Consider the following 22,834-nt stretch of genomic DNA (forward strand, 5'->3'; position numbering starts at 1 on the left):
GAGTAGCCTAACAGGGAAAGAATCAATAGCACAATTTGGAGTGAGTCCGTTTTGCCACTCTGGACTTCACTTTCTTCCTCTGTAGATGAAAGGATTAAACTAAATGGGTCTCTGAGGTCCCACCATGATTCAACTCTTGGGTTTCCAGTATTTGACTATCTCTGGGGTCACTACAAAAACAGCAATCAAGTACTCTTATTTAGATGCAATAAATGCCAAGCTCTAACTTAACAGGCTAGATAAATAACCATGATTATCTGCAAGGATTACTTAATCCCTTTTGTCCATCCAAACTCAACTATCCAAATCCATCTGTGTGGTCATTTCATTACATTTATTAAGTATTACTAAGTACTTACTATGTGCTAAATACTTTTGAGTTGCAAAAGTACACACAAAAACTAATGGCTGGTAATTATAGATTTAATTCAATTTTTATTTTTCATGCTAATGTACAAGATTTCTCTCACATTTCCACTTCCATTCATTTCCTCTATTAGCTACTCTTACTTACTGCTCCTATCTTCACTCATATTTTTTGTCATCATCCTATTCTAAAAACCTTCCTCAATCTCTGCAAGTGCACCCTCTGGGCATTCCCTGGTGCTATGCTACCAGGGGAAGATGAGGAACCCCTGGAGAAAAAGTCAACCTTAGAAGCTCTGTCACAAATGATCGTAAGAAGCCAAAGTGCTAACACACATTCCATTGGTTCTTGCTCCCATCTCCTCATATATAACTTCATATTGCTACAAATGACTCCTCAAATACATTAGAGGGGCCCCAGGATATGTTTCACATGTGCTCACAAACCAGTCCAAACTCACCTGATGCCTCTGCTGCTCCACTGGGTACCACAGTTCTTGCTGGGAACCACCATGCCCTTTCCTCCCATGTAAATCCCCTCATGAGTACAGCTACTAGCATCTTCTCCCACCGTAAGTGGTGCTCTGGGACCCAGGAGGTATCAAAGCAACATGGCTTTCTATTACAGTGTTTCTCAAAACAGCCAGTCCACAAACTGTTGGTTATGAAGAATAAGGAGGTCCTGCCAGAATGCAAATGAACATCCTTGCTCCTTCATCAAGAACATCTAACTACCATCAAAAGAAAAATGTCAGCTAAACTAAACAGTGTGCTCATTGACATGGTCGATTTAGGTTATGATTCAAGCTCCTGATCTCATCACAGACCGATTTATAAACTGGCTCCAGTCCACGGACCGCACTTTGCCCATCGCTGCTCTATTGTGCAGGGAGGAAGAACAATGCCTCTCCCGCCTGTGATCTTCAACATTTTACAGGGTATCAGGTAGTAAGCCTGATGCCCCAGTGCTTCAAGAGTTTTCAGGGAAAGAGCCCTTTTATATTTATTCAAGTGAGAGTCACACTTGAGTCCAGTAAGAGGGCACTGGGATACTGTCGAACCCCATGCTCTCCTCACCATCAGCTCACTCCCTCAATCACTAAAGTCTTCTTCTCAATGAGCTTCTCATGCCAGCTTCTTTCCTTCCTTATGATCAGGTCTCTGCCAAGAGGCTCCTTGATCTTCCTGTAAATGGACCTCTGACAAGTCCATCTCATCAGATCACCAGATATGTCATCCCACTTGGGACACAAACTTGTAAGCAGACTGGAACTCAAGCTTGATTCATTCTCAGTGTTCTTATTCATGGGTTCACCATTTATTAAGCGGTATGTGCTAAGTAGCATGATGGGGTACAGAAGTGGGTAGGGCATGGCATTCACCATGAGGGACTAGGAAAATAGTTTCGGATAAGATATGCATACAAATGCATACCGTATTACATTTATTCCAGTAAGTGTAATGAGACAAGTATAAAATGTTTATAGGAGACAGATGTGTTCTGAGTTCAATCCCCAGTATCGCCATTAAAAATAAATAAATAAACCTAATTATCTCTCCCCCAAAAAAAGATTTAAAAAAAGGAAAAAAAAAAGAATAAACAGATCGACCCGACAAAAAGAAAAGAAAAATATTTGAGAAAGAAGCTACATTTAAAGTAAGTTTTAAGGCACGTTTATGATTTCTGATCAGGCAGAAGGGTTAATGCAGAGGTAGCAGGAAGGGGGCTGTGACACTACTGGATGTTTCTGTTTGTGTTCTCCTGTACTCACTCCATGCCAGGCGAAACCTGAACTCATTGATAATTGCTCACACTCTGGTCTTTACTGACTGCATAAAATAATAATGGCAAATGGTTCAAGGATCCTTCTGGATCCACTGCAATTTTTTTTATCATAATCTTAGCTCACACCATATAAACATTAAAAAGGGGAACAGAGTGATTTTTTTCTGGTGTTCTGTTAGACCAACACCTTGAGGCTGTGAATAAAAGGACAACGATGGATCTAAATGGTTTGAAAGTTAATTTCATAGCAGCTGTATTTGTGCAAGATGGTGATTATTATCTTGGGAGGCCTTACAATTATTTGAAAGCACTTCTCCTTAAGTCAGAGCAAACTTATACCATCGGTAATTTCCTTGCATCTCTTCCCTACTAAACTTTAATTGCTTCCTGTTTTCCCAGTTAGGTTGATTTGGATTTCATTAATGCACTGTCTAAAAGCTTTAGTTTATAAAAATGAACAATTTGATGAAGAATGGCAATTAGGAGTTGTTTCTTTAAAAGCAATTTCAGTCAACTGAATGCAAACCACTAGGTCTTTGGGATTCCATTTTGAGGCTTTTGCTTCCTTTTATAGTTCATGTGAACCAAATTTCCCATTGGTGTCTGAAAGATAAACAGTAGTAATAACTCATCAAAAAATGGACTCCCATTTCTTGTGATAAGATGTTTACACATATGAACACATGAAAAATGACTTCTCTCACATCATATAATAGAAGATAATGAAAAAACACAGATTTCTTCTGTATAGCACAGGGAACTACGTTCAATGTCTTGTAATAATCTTTAATGAAAAAGAATATGAAAATGAATATACATATGTATATGCATGACTGGGACATTGTGCTGTACACCAGAAATTGACACATTGTAACGTCATGTACCTCAATTAAAAAAAAAAAAAGATAATGGTTTCCCATGGGCTGGTAAGAGATTCCACAGACTGAGCACCAGGGAATATGTTGTCCCAGACTTGCCTCTTAAAAGAAACTCTATTTTGCTTAAAAAGAAAGAATTAATAAATACAGATCCTTCATGGTCAGTACAGGGAAGGAAAATTATTGGACAGACACCTGGACTACATGGGTCTGCTGTCCCCTGGATCCCCTTCTCCCCTGGGGACTCATTCATTTCCACTGCAGTTATCCTCAGAGGGAATGAGGATTCCCCGTCACGATGCCCATACCTTGCTCCTCCTGCACTGCTAAGGCATCTGGAACACTTAAATGAGACTTATGGGAGGTCGGGGAATAACAAAAGGAAACAGTGTGGAGAATGTTGGCTTTAGATCACCTGGCTTGCAAGGCATAGCTTACTCTCATGTTCTCAGGCCACGTGTGTCCTTGCACGACCTCAAGGAAAGGGGGATTCTGTCTAAATCCCTCTCTTCCCAGTAGAAGGGTGAAAATATAGAAAGACTCCATCTTTCACTGATCAGCAGGAAGTACAGTCAACAGATGCCTTAAAGTGGAAGCTGAGGGAGTGAGTTTAACCCTTCTCTTTCACCCACCAGCACAGCAGTCCTCAAGCTTCAGTCACTTCAGCAAGGAGGAGACTACCAAGGACGAGTTTTGCCCTCCCACTGCCCTTGTTTCTGGTACCAGGGATCCTCAACGTGCACCGATACTGTTGTATTTTTAATGTGTCGATCTGTCAGTTCAAATGTGTTGTACACGATGTTTGTGGCCTTGGCTGACACGAAGCTGTTCTGTGGGGTTTGCTTATCAATTAATTTGACTTAGTGATCAAACTGTGCAGTACTTTTTGCACTTTGGACTTCAAAATTTTTTTTATCATGCATTATATCAAATTTACCACTGCATGAGTGGAAATTAAACTTTATGTAGTTTTTATATGTTGTAATATTTCTTCAAATAAATCTCTCCTGTAAGTTAAAAAAATGCATATAGCATAATCTCCATATCTTGATTTCCTTATCTGTAAAGTGGAGCTAGTAACCACATCTGCCTCATAGGGTTGTTGTGAAAGTTAAAATATACATGAAGTATTTAGGGCAGTGCTAGGCATACACTAACTGCTCCAAAATGTTTCATAGCTTATTGTTATTAGCTATAAAATAAGATGAGGCTAGATCAATTTTTCTCCAAGCTTGGTGAGAAAAATGTCTACTGTCTTATTATCCTCTTCACAGCCTGACTTTGCAGATGACATGATACTATACATAGAAAATCCTAAAGATGCTACCGGAAAACTACCAGAGCTCATCAATGAATGTGGTAAAATTTCAGGATACAAAATTAATGTACAGAAATCAACTGCATTTCTATACACTAATAATGAAATAGCAGAAAAAGAAATTAAGGGGAAAATCCCATTTACCATCGCATCAAAAAAATAAAATACTCAGGAATAAACCTACCTAAGGAGGCATAGGACCCATACTCCAAAAACTAAGACACTGATAAAAGAAACTGAAGACAACACAAACAGATGGAAAGATGTACTGTGTTCTTGGATTGGAAGAATCAATATTGTTAAAATGGCCATACTATCCAAGGTAATATGCAGAATCAATGTAATCCCCATCAAATTACCAATGACATTTTTCAAAGAACTGGAACAAAAAAATGTTAAAATTTGTATGGAAACACAAAAGACCCCAAATAGCAAAACAATCTTGAGAGAGAAGAATGATGCTGGGGGAATCACACTCCCTGACTTCAGACTATACAATAAAGCTACAGTAATCAAAACAGTACAGTACTGGCACAAAAAAACAGTCACACAGATCAATGGAACAGGATAGAAAGTCCAGAAATAAGTCCACACACTTATGATCAATTAAGCTACAACAAAGGGGGCAAGGATATACAATGGAGAAAAGGCAGCTTCTTCAAAAAGTGGTGCTGGGAAAACTGGACAGCTACTCTGTAACACCATATACGAAAATAAACTCAAAATGAGTTAAAAGACCTAAATGGAAGACTAGATACTATAAAACTCCAAGAAGAAAACATAGATAGAATACTCTTTGACATAAATTGCAGCCTTATTTTTTGCATGTCTCCTAAACCAAAGGAAACAAAAGCAAAAATAAATAAATGGGACCTAATTAAACTTAAAAGCTTTTGCACAGCAAAGGAAACCATAAACAAAACAAAAAGACAACCTACAGAATGGGAAAAATATTTGCAAATGATGTAACTCACAAGGGACTAATATCCAAAATATACAAACAGCTCAAACAGTTTAATATTAAAAAAACAAAAACAAAAAACAAGCAACCCAATCAAATGGCAGAAGACCTAAACAGAAATTTCTCCAAAGAAGATATCCACATGGCCAACAGGCACATGAAAAGATGCTCAATATTGCTGATTATTAGAGAAATGCAAATCAAAACTACAATGAGGTATCATCTTATACCAGTCAGAATGGCCGTGATTAAAAAGTCTACAAGTAATAAATGCGAGAGAGGGTGTGCAGAAAAAGGAACCCTCCTACACTGTTAGTGGGAATGTAAATTGGTGCAGTCACTACAGAAGACAGTATGAAGTCTGCTTAAAAAACTAAAAAACAGAGTTGCCATATGATCCAATAATCCCACTCCTGGACATATATCCAGAGAAAACTCTAACTCAAAAAGATACATGCACCCCAATGTTCATAGCAGCATTATCTGCAGTAGCCAAGACATAGAAACAACCTAAATGACCATCAGTAGATGACTGGGTAAGGAGATGTGGTATGTATGTGTGTACATGTGTGTATATACATATGTGTATGCATACATATGTACACACATACATAATGGAATATTACTCAGCCATAAAAAGAATGAAATAATACCACTTGCAGCAACATGAATGGACCTAGAGATCATCATATTAAGTAAGGTAAATCAGAGAAAGACTAATATCATATAATATCACTTATATGTAAAATTTTTTTAAAAAGATACAAATTTTATTGATAAACCAGAAATATACTCACATAGAAAACAAACTGTGGTTTACCAAAGGGGAATGTGTGGGGGAGGGATAAATCAGGAGTTGGGGATTAACAGATACATATTTCTATATATAAAATAGATAAACAATAAGGACCTACCTACTGTATAGCACAGGGAACTATATTCAATATCTGGTAATAAGCTATGGAAAAATAATATGAAATATATATGTATGTATAAGTGAATCGCCTTGCTGTATACCTGAAACTAACATTATAAATCAACCACACTTCAATAAAAAATAAAATCTTTTAAAAAGCCGAAGCTGAGGGAGTGAGTTTAACTCTTCTCTTTCACCCAATAGCACAGCAGTCCTCAAACTTCAGTGATCACAAGGACTGTTAGAGAGAGAAGTACAAATGAGAATCTACAGAAAGTTTGACTCAGTAGGACTGAGTGGTGCTTATAAATTTGTATTTAACAGATATCCCAGGAGACCTTAATGCCAGTTCTTTGGGTCACACATCGATAAACTCTATACTAGAGACTTCACTATGACTTTTCCAGGTACTTTCTGGTTGTTGTCTCTAGGAATGACCTCCAGGGAAGGTCAGACCTTATCCCCCAAGTCTCAGCATAGTCTTGAGGTTTCAAAGGCTTAACTGAGCATAACGATCCTTTCAGAATGGTACTCAATTGCATTTATATGAGACAGACCTAGAATAACACAGGTCTCTCTATACAGGACCTGCCACTACCTTTCACCGGGACCTTGAAAAAGGCACTTACCTGCTAGCTTCCTAAAATGAGAAGATTTGGCCAGATCTACAGTGCAGATATTTACCCCTTTCATATTTTAAAACTTTCACAAACTATCTTCTCCACAGGATTGCCAATAGACTTCACATTCTAATGATTAGGAAAGTATTGTCAAATCACTCTTAAGATTTCAGGAACACTTTAAAATAACTCCATTTGACGCTATTCAAAATAGCATCTAAATTCGTTTGAAAACTAGTGAGAAATAGTGAATGGGAGACATTAAGAAAGCGACTGGTGTCTACATGGAACTGCAGACATCATACCACAACCCTGAGAGTCCCCTGAGAGCCACAGGCTGCAGCATGGAAACCACAGGTCTAGATGCTCTTTAAGTATCCTTTTATTCCAACTTACTGAGATGCTAAGAATGGGATTATTAATAGGAAATATATTGGTAAATTAATTAAGTTACTAATTAAATATTGACAAATATTAATTTTTAATTAAAAATTTAAGTATGTAACCCGATTTCCTTCTTATTTCTTCTTTCAAAATGTTAAAAGCTGGCTGAGAATGGAACAACTTTCTCAAGATGCAAACCACTCTGCTGTAAGAAGAGGCCTTTAGGACAGGGGTAGATAGAACTGTGAAATTAACTCGGTCAGGTTAATTTAAATTCAACTCAGGCCATACTAATTGTTCCAATTGGCTTGTGCCTATAACACCAAGCCTACCTGTATCTGAAGCGTTAGAGTGGCATTCCAAGCACCTCTCTGTTTTTCATGGCTGTTTCTGGGAACTACAAGGGGTCAAGTGGCCCAATATCATCTCCATTACAGTCTGATTAGTCTCAGCCTGGGGAGGGGGTATATGTTTGTCTGTCAATATAGAGACTAACAATCGGACAAATTAGTCCATTCATTCAGAAGGCCGTTAAACTATGTTTAAACTTATTTTTATCATAATGTAAGCAAACACCTGGATGGAACTTTTTCTTTTTTCCTAAACTGTGGGTGTTAGTAGAAAATCTGACTCCCATGCTGTGGTCTCCTTAAGAGCCTTGAGCACTTGTCATTCAACATGCTGATTCTGGTGCCCTTCAGAGCATTTGCACACAGCAGGTGCCTCACAAATTTGCAACGAGTGAATGATGAATAAATGAACGTAGGAACGAACGAGTACAGGTAAACGGATGCTTTTTCTCTCAGTTTACTTTGTTTCATTGAACAGATATGTACACCGTCTAAGTCTTTACCATTCCCGTGCTTTGGTCTTAAATACATTTAGTGACCAGGAGATTTTACCAATGGTAAGTACATATCTCATTATCAGTGACTGTTTTACCTGCTGAAAGAATTCAGCTCCATGTTCTCTATACACAAATGCAAGTCTGTTAAATTTTACTCCCACGAAGCTGAACAGAAGGTTGATTTATTTAAGAGCAATCCACTGAAAACCAACAATTCAAGGTGCAATGAAGGACCTAAAAGGAGCATTCAGATTCAAGCTCTGTCTGGAAGATCTTAAAATGGCATGGGAGAGAAAAACCTGATATGGAGACACCTAATAAACAGACTGGTAATAAATGCTACAGAAAAAGTACAGGTAATGTATTATGAGAAGTAACTATATCAGCTATAATTACCCTTAACTGGATTTGCATAAAGACTCAGAGAAAATGCCTAAGAAATTCAAGCCAATTTCAGTGCCTATGTCATCTGTTCTTTGTGAGCAAAAGTTTCCATTGACTTTAATGCTAAATAGATGATCCACATTTTATTCACAAATCTCTACTATTTAATTATAATACGTAAGTATATAATTAAATATTCATACCCAAATCCAAGAATCCAAACAAGTGTCTTTGCCTGAAATTGCAAGCCCTTAAATTTATATTCACCTGCCCACCTACCAGGATTCCCAATGGAACAATTTGGATTTAAGCCACCACTGATATCCAAACGTTAGACGTGGTCTTGGTAAATCCAATGCAGTAGTGACTACTTCTCAAGAGTGCACCTGAAACCCATGCTGTTTGTATTGGTAGTCATTTGATTCCTTAATTATAGGTGATAGCATCTAAAGACCTTTTATTCTCAAAGTTGAAACAGTTTGTAGCACTTAGAGCCAGATCAGTTACTTGGTATAGCTTTTCATTGTGCTTTTTAAGTTTTGATCTCTATGTTATGTTTGAAGGACACAGAACAATTTATTTTTCTAAGTATCACCAGCATTTTGTAAAGTTAAATTTTTTAGGGGAAGAATTATGTATGACATAACATCTACTAAAATACACCTGTTACCTCTCAAATTGAAAGATTAAAGGATTTAGATAAACATGGAGAGGTAAGAATAATACCAGAATCTAGCACCACTGCCATTTTTGTATAAAAATGACTGATAGCAATTTACATCTCATATTGGATACATAAAATGTTGTCAAGCCTGATTAGTACTAAAACTGACATCTTTTTCAGTTTAATAATGTGGATTCCAATTACTTTGCCTCCTATGATTAAGGAGAAAACACAAAATATTTGATAATTACTAGATGAGATTGTGACAAATGTATTTAGTGGCCTGAAATTTTCCAAAGAAAGTTCAAACTATTCAATAACTCCCTGAAATCAAACAACATGTTCACCTTATCCAGAGGTGCACTCAGTCTTTAGGGATCTGAAGCTTGTACAATTTGGAGTTCCTTTCGGTTAAAGAACACAAAAGGACTAATACAAAATCAAGTTCAGCAACTTGAAAGGTGCAGGTCAAGTGAGAGAACCTGAAGTATGAGCACCCCAGCTTCATGGTGAGCCCCTCCAACCAAAACTTACAATGCATATTCCAATATGCTTGGCATTAGAGGCTCGCCATACCGAGGCTGGCTCAGTGCTCCGAGACGGTGCGCCCTTTGGAGATATGAGATGCTGTGTCTGCTGGCTGGCTGAGCTAGACTAGTTCAACCCAGTGTGCATAGCTGTCTCCAGTCTTCTACTGAGCAGTAGCAACTAAGAGCCATCTCTACAGGCAGACTGAGGGGATCTGAATCTTTGCTCTCCCCCTGCTTGTGTGATCAGGAGCAAATTATCAACCACTCCTCAGCCTGCTTCCTGTTCCACAAAATGGGAATAACCACAATAAGAACACCTATTTCATAGAACTGTTAGAAGATTAAAGCATGACTTAAAGCACGTGAAATGTCTGACACAGTGTCTTAACACCTACCAAACAGGTCTTGATCCTTACTAAAAAACAAGTGTATTGGTGGACTTTAAGTACAATGACAACATGATTACTCCTATGAATCATGCTTGATGACTTCTACAGAGTCTTCTTTGCTAGATGCTGCTGGTATGTGTGTACACGATGTATACATATGACTAATGTATATTATAGCCATGTACATATGACTGAGCATAACATGACTAACATTCTATGTAGAGTTTATCCTATTAGTAGATTCCAGGCTTAAACTTCCGAAGAGATGTATCAATTGTTAAATTAATATATCCTTTCATTCTATCTGAAAAAAAGTTACAAAACTGTACAGATAACTGTATATGTCACAGAAGCCTTAGATTTTTATTATTATTGAAATTAATAAATATCAGATTCAAGCTTTGATCTCTAGATACTTTGATCAATAAAAGTAAAACAAAAAAATTTTAATTATTCATTCATTTGGCCCTTCTTTAAATCCAGCTGACCTAAGTCTCCAAAACGTTCTTTATAGATTGAGAGTAGAATTTCCCAAGTGGATTGATTTCTCAAGGAAATTAAATCAGTGTAGAAAAGAAGAAAGTTACTGAATTGTCCTGACTTTTTGATCAAAGATAAATAGATAAACGTTTTTCCACTTTTAGTTCCAGAGAATAAGGACGAAGTCCTTGTAACAAAAGGCTTGCTTGACTTTTAATACTGGAAGAGAAATAATGGAACAATATTCTCTCCTTTAAAATTCCCTTCCAAAGATTTTCTTCAAAGGCCATAGGGTTTTGATAGATTTCTTTTTTTCACTTGGCTATTTCCACTAAGTTTCAAGTCCTTTTTCATTCACAAATTTAAGTATGTTAATCTGTATTTTATTCAATTTGAGTCAATTTGTGTCTGAGAAACTGATGAAGAATCAGCCTAAGCATGTGCAGTAAGTCTGTATCTGTATTCATACAGACACTACAGGTGGCCCTCCGTATCCACAGTTTCCACATCTGCAATTTCAACCAACTGCCGTTCAAAATATTTGGGAAAAAAAATCCCAGAAAGTTCCCAAGAGCAAAACTTGAATTTCCAAAACACCAGCAACTATTTACATAGCATTTCTATTGTATTTACCACCATTTTCACAGTACTTATATTGTATTCGGTATTAAAAGTAATCTAGAGATGAGTTAAAGTATGTATGGAAGATGTTTGTGGGTTATATCTAAACACTATACTATTTTATGTAAGGGACTCGAAGTCTTGAGCACCCATGAGTTTTGGTATCTGAGAAAGTCCTGGAAACAATCCCCTGTGGATTCCAAGGGCCAACTATACACACACACACACACACACACACACACACAAAGAGAGAAGATGTACACTGTAGAAGTACATATATACACAAGAAGATTACGAGGTTTGATGTCAGAGAGATACTACTGGCTTCAGGCAACAGAGATGAATCAGATTTCTTTTCTTACATGCCAAGTTTAGACATGGCCAGTCACGAGTGCTGATGTAATTAATTCATGATGCCAAAGGATTCAGCTTCTGTTCTGCTGCCCTTCAGACTTGGGGTTGCTGACTCCCTCTGTCCCTTTTAGAAAAACCAAAAACCTTCACAGAATCTTCCCTAGCAGTTGCCTGCCTAAACTTATGGGCCAGAAGTGAGTCACTTTTTTTTTCATAGCTGACAGGCAGAGGAAGTGATTACCCATCTAAAAATCTACAGTGGAAGCAAGCAAGGATGAAGGGAATGGGAACAAATGTTATATTTGCCACCAAATATAACAACACAACAAATATAAGCAAGTACACATTAAAAATAACACCACATAATGATTATGTTTCTCTAATATTTCTGTTTCAAAGCATCTTCATACCTACCACATTAATTAGTAGAAGTAAGACTCCTTGCTGGATGGTAACTAGTGACTTAAAGACTTAATTCTTTACTCATTATTTAAACATGTTTTGCATGATAGCTTACGGCTAGACACTATACTGTAGGTGCTACAGAGGCATAGATAAACTGTTCGTAGTTTTCTCCCTCAGGGATGAACAAAGGCATTAAAAAAAAAGGCAGTTGTATTGTGTATTAGGTAGAAAAATGTCCCCAACTCCCAAGACGATTGTATCTGAATCCTGTGTATGTGTTGCCCTGCCTGGCAAAAGGAAATTAAGACTGCAGATGGAATTAAGGTGCTAATCAGCTGACTTGGAGAGATGGGGAGATGGTCATGGATTATTTAGATGGGTCCAATCTAATCATCCTTAAAGATGGAAAGAGAGGCAGAAGGGTGTGTCGAGAGATGAGACATGAGAAGGACTGGACTTGCCATAGCTGGCTTCAAAGATGGAGGAAGAGGATGAGGAACCACAGTATGTGGTGGTCTCTAGAAGATGGGAGGGAAGAGTCCATAGCTTATAGCCCGCAATAAAACGGGAACAGTGGTCTGACAACTACAAGACCTGAATTCTGCCAATGACCTGAATAAGCCTGGGTAAGGATTCTCCCCCGGAAGAACCTCTGGTAAGAGATGCAGCCTGTCTGTCTATACCTTGATTTTTAGTGCAGTAAGAGTTGTTATCTACACAGTTATAAGATAATAAATTTATGCTCTTTTAAGCCACTAAGTTTGTAGTAATTTGCTACAGAAACAAAAAATTAAAATATAATGATATGTTAATAGGTACATTAAACAAAAGATTATGCTCTAGTGCAGTAAGAGCTTAAGAAATATCTTAGCACATTAAGAATTTTCGATTCTGTAAGTGGTAAGTGATAAGGAAACATCCTGACCTTTCAGCTGTGGGTGAACCACAGGAGAGAAAGCATGTAGGGCTTTTTCTACATAGCACTTTCTCAATCGCAATGTCCCCAAGTCCCACGATTCCTGGAACTTAAAATGGGCACACCTGTGGTTTGGATTCTTAACATGTTAAAGACAGCGCTGTTTAGTAAATCTCTTCACTAATAAACATCTGAGATGAGGCATCTTCAGGAGAGTGGCCAAATTATTCTTGTGAATTCTTTTTCAGGATTTTTTGTGTGATAATCCACGTTCACATAAAAAGAACCCGTGTATTCACCAAACATAAAACATCTTCTTTCTAGTTGAGTTTTCCAGTTAGAATGAAGCAGTGCACACAGCAGCTGCTTTTCTTGTTTTTACTACTGTAAAAACCCTTGTTTGCCTATATAGCAAGCATGCCTCAGGCACTGGTTCCTATCAAGGCTTCTATATCAATGCAAGTTTGAAATTTTAAAGTGAGCCTTTACAGTGACCTAAGTAGAAAGAACATGTTTGTTTTTAACTTAACTAGTGAATAGATCATTCTCCTTGTCATTAAGCACACCACTGAAAAAGCTGGAGGAAAAATAGACCAATCCCAATTTCTCCTGGCAAGGCAAAAGGCAACTCAAGATAATCAAGTTTAATTTAAGCAACAGAAATGAAGTTTTTAATACAGCAACATCAGCATCATCAGAACAAATCTGACAAATGCCAGATACACCCTACAGGGTGATTTTCAAATGTTACATGTTTACTTTCTATGAAGACAATTGGAAATAGAGTTTACTACCAAGTATACATGTCACGGCCAAATTCACTGGCTAAGCGGGTTTGCAATTTTCTGTTGTCTTAGTAATTGGCTGCAAGGCTAACCAGCAGATTGCCTGTGTGGTAAGCCAATGTGTTCCTCAAGGAGATATAAAATCCTGGTTCAACTGTGCCTCAGTACACTTTTTGCAGTTGCCTGACTGTTAGAAATGTATGTCTGGTTTATGACTGGAGGGAAGGATTTGGGTCTTACATTGCAATTACTACCCTGTAGCACAGTACTTTAGCTGTTTACAGCAAGATGGTCCAATAAAGGAGGACAAATATTTGGGAAATGACAAGGGCAGAGACTTGAAACAAAAGTTCAGTTTGGGAAATAATTACTTCCTTTAAAGATCCAACAGTCTCCAGTTAAAATTGAGGCAAAATACTTAACAGTGGAAATATTTCTATCTTAACAGCCTCCTAACTGGCCTACTTGCATCCACTCTGCTCTCTTCCATTTCATTCTCTCCAAGGCTGTCTGAGAGATTGTCTCCAAGGTGTGAATCTCAGCAATGCATGACAGAGTTCACCCTTCAGCCTAAAAATTTTCAGTGGCCCTCCATCCCCTTGGGATAAACACAACACTCAAGAGGCTATGAGGTCCTGTAAAACCCGCCCCTCCACCCCATCTTATATAACCCTTCCCCTTGCTCCCTGCTCCCCAGTTACACAGGCCTCTGTGCCCCATGTACCTGCTGGGCTGTCTCCTGCCATTAGGTCTTTACATACTGTTTCCGCTGGATGGAGGACTGTTCCCTCCTCTGCTGCCTCATTAACTCCCACTCACCCTTCAGGTTTCAGTTCAAGGAACATCTCAGTGAAGCCTTCCCTGATCTCCTTAAGTGGAATCCTTTCTTTTAGGTTAATACCCTCATGCAACAACTCGTATCACTTTTTACTGTTGCAAACAGACTCCTTCATGTGATATTTGATGTTATTTACTTTTGCTAATAATGGTAAGTTCCATGACTGTCCATTTTTGCTCACTATATTTTCCCCCAGAACCTAGAAAATTGCTTGAGACATAGGCATTCAAAAAGAATTTGTCAAATATACAAACAGATGAGGTAAGAATATTTTTAGAAATTCTTGATTATGTAACATTGTTATGCCACTATCTTCCATGAAGGAAATGAACCACCATGTCATCTGGTGTAACGTTTTCAACAGTCCACTGCTTAATCCAGCTTTAAGAAGTAGAAATAAAGTCATGTAGGCAGAACTGTGTTTATACATGGCCCAGAAAGAGGCTCACAGTGGTTGGTTTGGATCAGTGAGTATGGTAAGAGCAAAGACAACCCTAGTTTTGCTACCTGGACGATGTGACTAAAGGACACAGTATATGGTGTCTTTTCAAAGTCACTGACAAGCAGCAGGTACTATGGGTTGTACTCACTTAAGATCAACTAAACTAAGAACTACTTTCAGTCCTAGAGCAGGGGTTATAACTGATAGACAAGTTAATGAACCGTGAGTCCAAGAGCTAGAATATATTTCACAGAAGCACAAGTTCATTCTCCCATTTTGCATAAAACAAACAAACAAACAAACAAAACTCAGCCCAACAAACTTAAGAAATATGTCCAAGGTCACATCCCTGTTGAGGGTCAACCTCGGTGCTAGACTCCTGCTTGACAACAATTGTCTGCTCTTTCAGTTTGGCTCATCTATTGCCCTGAATGCACCTTACTCATATTTCTATTTGACATTCTTCTCACATATCCTCCTTGGAAGTTACCTTTCTTCTTCCTCTCCATCTGTTTTTAGTGTTGCCCATCACCCAAGACCCACTCTTCTGGCCTATAGGGATTTCTCCCTTTTCTGAACTTCTATAGTACTTAGTTCTATACCACTCACTTGACAGTCATATTATTTTTAAAAGCAGAATAGTGGAAAGTACACAGACCTATAGTCAGAAAATTTAGGTTCAAATTCTGGCTCTCAAACATCTTAGCTGTATTCACCAACCTCTCTTGGTCTCTATGTTTTCATTATAACTTAGGGAAGGTGATACCTTCTTTGTAGAGCTGTTATGAAGACTGAATGGGATTATATATGCATATGTGCCTTGGAAATTTTGCTGAATGATGACACACATACAGCTATGGTTGTTTGTGTGTTTGGGTGTTCCTACCCTACCCAGGATATAAACTTAAGAGACAGAGCAATGTCTGATAATTGTTTGCCTTCCATTTAGCACCTAGCACATCACTCAGCACATAGCAGGCTCTAAATAAACAATAAATAAGTGACTGAAACCAAACCAGTTTCTGTAAAAATATAAAATGATCCATCTGCACTGTATTTGCTTTGTACATCCTTGTTTGCACCCATTAGATGCCTCTAAGTTACAGCAGTAGTCTATTGGTGCATCTAAGTTACAATATTAGTCACTAGCAGGAATTATTGTTGAAAAACAATTTGAACTGGTAACATCCATCTTTTGCTCTGTCAAAGCCTGGGTTTCTAATAGCAGCGTGGAACTCCTGAGTTGTCACAGCGATAACACTTACCTGATACATTTTACAGATAGCAGTTGCTGATAAGTGCTCTTGCCACGAAGTACTCAAATAACTCGTATGACTAGGGATGTCAGTCACAGATCAGTCAAGTGGGAAATCTCAGGAAATCAATTTCACCAGCAATTGTGGAATTCCTAAATTTTTTTCTTTCAATCTTGAAGTCATGTCCAGGAGACTCCAAACAAACTGTATTGACAGGGCAGTTCAGAGGCAGAGCTCAAAAGAGGTGGAGGCTGTGCTGGCTCTGGTGTGATCTAAAGAGAACACACTCTGGAGCCCGTCCCACCAGCAGCGAGTCCCACCTCTGTCATTTATTAGCATCCTGGCATTGGGCCTTCTTTAAGCCTCAACATTTTTCTATGTAAAATAGCAATAATGCAGTTGTCATGAAAATTAAAGTTTCTAGAACACCTAATACAGGGCACTGTGTGGCACTTGGGTGATGAACACTGTGTATGGAAACTCAATAAGATGAGGTGGTATTTGAAGGTTTGCCTACAGACCTATTTCATGAGGTTTCCAACGTGCTGGCCCAGAAAGTAAGCCACCTGTGTCATGGCCTCAACAAAACCCATGGCCTCACTCCTTATTAAGTGCCTAGCACAGGGTTGAAGACTCAGTCCGCAGTTCACCGTAGCCTGGGCCTGCTGCTTTCAAGGCAACTTCTGTGGTAGCTGTGTTTAAGACAATAACCCTCCTTCTGCCTAGCCCCCGTGAACAACTCATTAGAAATCTCACTTGGCCCCCACGGAGTAAGCAGCACTCCATGTGACACTGTCTGTTGGACTCAGTTATGACTAGTCGGGGGTCAATGCTTTAAAAGTAATGATATCCCTTCATGGTCCTCTCTAGCATACTAAGGTAAAGGCTGGAAATGAATTTGATGAGATCTGACATTGCATCTCCTGAAAAACTTAACCTTCATGAGATTCCTGTAATATGGCTGCGAAGGTTAAATGAAATTAGATTCACAAAGCACTTAGCATAGTGTCGAGCACATGGTGATCAACAGTAGCAACAACATTATTAGAACCAGCCGTTCCTATGAGGAGAGCCTCCAGGAATCTCCAGAAATACCAACTCACGAAGCTGCTCTAAAGGGTCATGCATTCCTCTTAAACGAGATTTCTTTTCAAACATTAACGGGGTAGAAGGGAACAGATAGAAAACTGCTGCTATAAGGGAACTGTATGCCCTTCTTTTTTTGTCAGGGGCTGGCTGAGGGAGCTGAGTTCTACCAGTGGCAGTGCTGCTGCTGCTTTACAGGGGGGGGACCAGGCAATGTCCCTGAGAGTTTCCTTTTGTAAAGTGAGGCTCTCAGAACAGAACTGTTCAGGTTGCTTTCAGCTCTGCCATCCTGTGATTCTTAAACATGGGATCTGTGCTGGCTGTGGGAGGAGGAAGCTCTGTGGTGGGAGAGCAGGAACAAAATTAAGGATAGAAGATCTTGGCGTTGAGATTAAAAATGGAAGTGCTTTAAGGGAGTAACCAAACAATAGATTTGCTTGGAAGCATGGCTTTTTAAATGTCTGCCTACTGACTGCATGACATATTTGCTTGAACAGAGCTCCTATAGCAAGTTGACAGTAATTTGATTTCCTCTGTTGCCTGACACTCGAAATTCTTATTTCCTAGGTTACCATAGAGCTCTCTCTAGCCAGTGTCACTCAGTGAGTTCTGACTGCATGGGCTTAATACGATGTCAGTTTCGTGCCATGCTGTTTACTCCCTATCCCTTCAAATCAGATGTTCTTCTATTCCTAAAAATAAAATATCAACAATGCTGCTAGACAAGTCTTCACCTCAGGAACCTCTCGAAAACACAGCCCTTCTATTTCTGTCTGCTGAGGACAGGAGGGTTTTTTCCCCTATTATGAGGCAATGTGTACAAGGGGGGCGGGGAGGAAAGCGCTGGATGTAATGAGTTGGAATCTCAAGCTAGAGTGGAGGCAGGTTTCCTCAAGGGAGCCTCTTAAGACAGAGAAATACAGTATGGGGAGAAAGAAGAACCTTTCAGCTCAGAGCAGGGAAAGGAAATCAGACACTGAAGTCTGTACCTGAGAACAAGAATTAGGACAGAGAAAAGGTCCACTCTCCTCCCATCCTTTCTTCCACCGAAAGGAACACCCTCCAAATTCTACTCAGGATACCTGTTTCCACTACACATTCCACATCAGTCTTATGAGACGGAAGGTGACTGCTAGGAGGGCACATTTATTCCCCACTCCTCTAGTTTGCTCAAGGAGGGATTTCCCCTCAGAGCTCCCTGCCTCTTGGGCTACCAGAGAGATGAGTAAAGGCGGATGATCTCCAAGGAGATCTTCACCTGTTCAGTGAAGTCTGGAGAGGCATCCAGCTGAGCCACAACTCAGCTTCTGGCTCCTCCTGTCCTCTTGGGAGCAGCCTTCCTGCAGAGGAAGAACGTCTGCTTCTGCTGAAAGGCCCCTGCCCTGCGGGGAGGCGGCTAGACTCTGAACCTCAGCAGTAGGAAGCCTGCTCGTGGGTAGAGAGGAGCCACACTCTCCACAATTAGACATGTAAATAACATGAGCGCTGCTTGATCTCTCATCTTCCTACTTCTTTGCCTTAATTCACACTTTGTTCAGAGCACCGGTGGGGATGAGAAAATTATTGCTGTTTCTCCCCAGTCATAAATTTTTACTGATCTATGTTCCGGGGGAAATCTGCTGCAATGTCCCCAGCCATTTCTTGGTGCAAGAGTCAATTCATTTCTGTTGGTTCCTTCCCTTCCCATTGCCTCTAATTCCCCCAAAGTCGTGTGCTAATCCATGGACTTGATTATCAAGGAAGCCATCTGTATGACCCAGTGATTAATAAAACAGAATAGTCTACACCAAAAAAAGATTAGTTTCATATTTAATGTGTTTCAGCCATCAATTTAACCAGAATAACTGCTTGGAATTGAACCCTGCTACAGTGGAAATGTGGGCTGAAAATAACTCTATATCTATCGAAACTAGCTGACTAAATCACAGAATGTAACCAGAAGGAAGCATACGGAGTCTGAACCCACTCTTTCGCATCTCAAGTGCAGTGATAGGCACAGTATAGGGTTAAAAGTAGCATGATTTTTCATCTTGCTTTTATTGCTGATTTGTCACTGATCTGTGATACCCTTCTGAACCCTGTATTTGTTTCTATAAAATGAGAACAATAATAACTACCTTGCAATATTCTAAGAATATTAAATTAGATAATGCATGGGAACAGTATTTATATTCTGTAATATGTATCTATGGGTTGCTAATATCATAGGGGTACTGAACGAAGACAGACCCTTATATGACCAAGGTCACATAAGCCATTTAGTGCCCTGTCAAGAGAGCCCATCTTCTTGTCTTCTAGCTTCTACTAAAATTTCTCAGAGTGAGGTCCAAGGATGATTCTTATATAAACACATACTTCTGAGCCCCACTCCAGCTCTAAATCAGAGTATCGACAGGCAAGCCCTGGAATCTGCGTTTTAACAATAAACACTAAGTTTAGGAAGTACTACATCTGGCCCAAAAGTTTTTTAATATTTACACAAAGCTGCATTCTTATCAATTATAGATGCTACTTCTCTCCCTTACCTGAAAACATCTTAAAAGAATCAGTTAGTCAAAACATTTCCCTCTATTTGGAGCTCCTTGAGTCACTCTAAGTTAAAAGTGTATCTCCTCACAATTTAAAAAGCAACTTTCAAATTCCTACAGCCAAACATCTCCACCTTAAACTTTCTACTCTTGAAATGACAATTCTAATATTTATTTCATCTCCTTTACAAGAAAGTTCGGAACTCTCAACCCTTGGGCAGTGATAAGCCTGAATAAGAATCATTAAACCACAGCACCAACTATAATAAGTGTAACAGGTGAAACCCAATTATTACAAACTCCATAAAAGTGGCCAAATGGTTATATTCTATTAGAACTGGGTTATAGCGAACACAGTGCCAGAAATTAGGTCCAGGTTTGTGGAACTTGGAAAGCAAAGCAGCCTCTCTGAAGTAGACTATGCAATGAAAGGAAGTGCCTTGAATACAATACAGATACAAAGGCTGTATCAAGCAGGCTAAGCTCTGCAGAGCTTCTGGGTCTTTCTGCAGGCGCCAAGCATGCATGGCCTTAGACTGTAGTAAGATGGGAGTCTTTAGAGTGTGAGCAGAGGAGCAGCATGGCGTGACTTTCATTTTACCAGCACCTTTCTGGCTGTGATGCTAGGACTAAGGTAGAGACAGCAAGACGAGTTAGAAGGGTATTTCCATCATCTAGTGAAAGACGGTGGGTAGCAGCAGGGGAAGGGATGAGTAGTCAGCAGCCTCTGGATACATTTAAAAGGTAGAGCTGACAGGCTTTGCTCCTCAAAGTCAATTTAACTAAGCATTGTCCAAATGGAAATGACTCTGTTCTACAAAACATTTTTTAAACTCGTTTTAATAACTTCTATTTTTCAAGGCAGTAATCTTAACCTTAAAGAAAAATGGAGGCTAGAACCTAACAAATGTATATTATATTGACATAGTATAACTGAATATATGTATCATATATAATATAGCATAATTAAACATAAAAATATAAATAATCTACTCACATATGCAATAAAATATATAGCCTACACATGTTCTCAGAGCAAGAATATTATAAGTTAAGTGGGTACTCTCAAATTTACTTGACCAAATTGTTTCGTTTTGTTTGAAACCATGGTATTCTGAAAAGCTCCACAATATAGCTATTAACAAACAGTTACATGGTGTTGCCATGTTCCCTTTTTTGGTCTGTACATTTTTTTTGAATATCCAGTTTGAATTTTTCTCGTTTAAATCAGCTGTTTGCTCACAGTGTGGCAGTTTCCTCCCTTTCTGTTTTTCTTCTGTAGGCTCAGCTTATCTTGCCCTTCCATTGTCCTCCAAGTTCTTAGTTTTTGAAACTGAGCTTCCACTCACGCGCATTTCCCCCGGGAAACTTCTGTTCCACCTTTCACATTGCTGACTAGATTTCTTCATCTTCCCTCCTTTGTTTCATGAGCTAGCCTCCTATCTGTGGACCAATCAGGCTGGACTGTCTCCCTTCACCCAGGAGGGTTATAAAACCATCTCTGCAAACTAACTAGAGGTTCTGTGATTGAAGTCAAGAAATCAGTTGAAGCTCTAAAAAAAATTGCAGCACTGAAAGCTGAAGCAGTGGTTTTTCCTTTAAGTTATTCAGCAGGACACCATCATTTCATCTCTTCCACACATCTTTTTATTACATTGCATTTTAATGTTCAATGTGACACCCCAAATGAAATGCTGAAACCCCCTGTGGACACTCAGTTGTGTATTCCATCTCATTCCTGCTTGGAATCAAGATACTAGTTTATAAAATGGTTTTCTCAAATGAAATTAGGGAGTAAACCAGTGTGATTCAGGCATTCACAATTGCCTATCAGCCTCCTATTGTGGAAGGATTAAACGTGATTTCAAACAATAGAAGGCAATCCTAGGAAGAAATTATACAGGTGACTGTGTTGATTAAGATGTCACAGTTGGGCTTTGGGTTAACAGTCCTCAGAAAAGATCTGATAACAGCTTCATTAGAGCCATGATTATTCTAGGATGATCAACTCTGATCACCTGGATATCCAAATTTTGCTTTACCTTTGAGGCTTTGCCATGTATATTTTCATGTCAGATCTCTTTTCTTGTTTTAATGGAATAAACTTGCTTTACCAGTGTCAGTAGAATACAATATGCTTGGTTATTACCATTTTGTGTTAATTGCATAAGGCTTGAATTCTCAGTCAATATTATTTCATAATTACACTTGTCATGAAAGCACAGCTTAATTATTATCCTAGAATTTTAAAAAGATCATAGAGAGTTAATCAATCTGTATATAAGTAACTCTTTTAGTGTAGTCTCTGTACTATGTTCATTCATTAAAAATGAATATATTATACACACCATGTTATCAAACACCTGAACAGAAAATAAAACCTCTGTTAAAACATCTAGGTGAAGATAAAATTGCTCAGACATTCTAATTAATGTCCAATTTATTTCCAATCTATCTACCACCATATTTGCTGACCTTTGGGAGTGGTCAAAGTTTCTCTATCCTCCATACCATCCTCTCAAATATGAATTACAGGTAATAATAGTTATTATGATCAGAATTTTATTGATAATAACTAACACTTATATAGTGCTTACTGTGGATCTGGCAGCCTTCTAAGTGCATTCCACATATAACATACTCAGTCTTCCCACCAGCATGAAGTAGTGTCATTGTTCCCATTTTACAGAAGAGATCACCTGGCCTCTGTTACAACACTAATAGGTGGTAGAGCTGTGAACTGGATCCAGGGAAATCTGACTTGCTATTCTCAACCCTTTGTGCCATCAGCCCCATACCACCACCCATCCCTGCCAAGGAAGAGGGTGTGGCTCCAAGTTGAGAAGCAGTGATTTAGCAATGTTTTTAAGAGTGCAATTTTGAAAAAGTAATAGAAAATAAAAAACATCAAACATATAAGTGAAGATTCTCATCCTTCTACTTTTGGTACTTTTGGTCCAAGTCCAAATTCCTGCATCCTGGCCATATAATAAAATTAATAGCAGGCCAACACAAAGATGAAGTTCTAACGGTGTTGACAATGACTAAAAACACTTGAAAGATCAGGCAGTTGTGGAGAA

Source organism: Vicugna pacos, chromosome 1 (genome assembly GCF_048564905.1).
Source record: "Vicugna pacos chromosome 1, VicPac4, whole genome shotgun sequence".
Taxonomy (NCBI): domain Eukaryota; kingdom Metazoa; phylum Chordata; class Mammalia; order Artiodactyla; family Camelidae; genus Vicugna; species Vicugna pacos.